At 62.4% G+C, this 1,149-nt stretch overlaps 1 protein-coding gene across 1 annotated transcript in view; it reads left to right on the top strand.

Moving 5' to 3' along the window:
• Positions 1–1,149, top strand: part of SBF1 (SET binding factor 1) — a gene marked incomplete at both ends in the record, with an annotated part of 107,510 nt that overhangs the window by 48,091 nt on the left and 58,270 nt on the right. The gene's annotated exons all lie outside the window — the stretch shown is intronic.

Consider the following 1,149-nt stretch of genomic DNA (forward strand, 5'->3'; position numbering starts at 1 on the left):
ATTCCTGCTCCCGGGAGGTCTTGCTCCTCCACCCAGGCCAGATGAGCAGCTTGGAGCTCCCTCCTCCACCCTGTACCCCATGCCTGGAGCCTCCTCTTCTCCCCCAGCCATGTGCTCCCTCCACTCCTCCTCCTCCTGGAGGAAGGCAGCTCCATCTCAGCAGGTGGGAAGGAAGGGCTGACCCAAGCTGACTTTGGAGGTGACAGAAGTGGAGAGCCCAGCTGGACCCTCTGGTTGGAGGCCTTGGGAGGCAGGAGAATCATGGATTGGTTTGGGTTGGAAGGGACCTGAAAGCTCATCCAGTCCCACCCCCCTGCATGGGCAGGGACACCTCCCACCAGCCCAGGCTGCTCCAAGCCCCATCCAACCTGCCCTTCAACACTGCCAGGGATGGGGCAGCCACACAGATCAAAATAGATGATAGACCTGCCCCTGCCTCCTGCAGAGCCTGCACTTCAGCTGAGCTCTGCTTCTCCAGCACAGAGCACATCTCATCCCTTGCACCCATGGCCAGGAGCTCCAGGTGCTCCATCCAGGTCCCTGGTGCCTGGAAGAGCCCTCCAGCACTGCAGCCCTTGGCCCCAGGGCAGCTTCTGCCTCCCCCTGGGTCTGTGCAGGCTGCTCGGGTGGGCAGGGTCTGCTGGGCACAACTGGGACCCCTTGGCCACTGTCACGGGTTTGGTGCTTCCTCTGATGGCCCAGGGGGCTCCTGGGGAGCCCAGCACTGCTCCTGGTGTTGCCAGCAGAGGGAGGGATGCCAGAGATGTCACAGGATCGTAGAACCAAGGTTGGAAAAGACCTCCAAGATCATCAAGTCCAACCATCAACCCACCACCCCCGTGCCCACTACCCCGTCCCCAAGTGCCACGTCTGGCTCTGTCCATCTCCTGGCCCTGGCCCTGTCCCTGGCTCTGTCCATCTCCTGGCCCGGTCCCTGTCCCTGGTTCTGTCCATCTCCTGGCCTTGGCTCTGCCTGTGCCCTGTCCCTGGCTCTGCTGGTGTCCTGTGCCCTGTCCCTGTCTCTGCTGGTGCCCTGTCCCTTGTCCCTGGCTCTTCTGGTGTCCTGTCCCTGGCTCTTCTGGTGTCCTGTTCCTTGTCCCTGGTTCTGTCCATCTCCTGTCCCTGTCCCTGTCTCTGCTGGTGCCCTGT

This window comes from Chaetura pelagica, unplaced genomic scaffold (assembly GCF_000747805.2).
Source record: "Chaetura pelagica isolate M959 unplaced genomic scaffold, ChaPel_1.0 scaffold951, whole genome shotgun sequence".
Classification (NCBI taxonomy): domain Eukaryota; kingdom Metazoa; phylum Chordata; class Aves; order Apodiformes; family Apodidae; genus Chaetura; species Chaetura pelagica.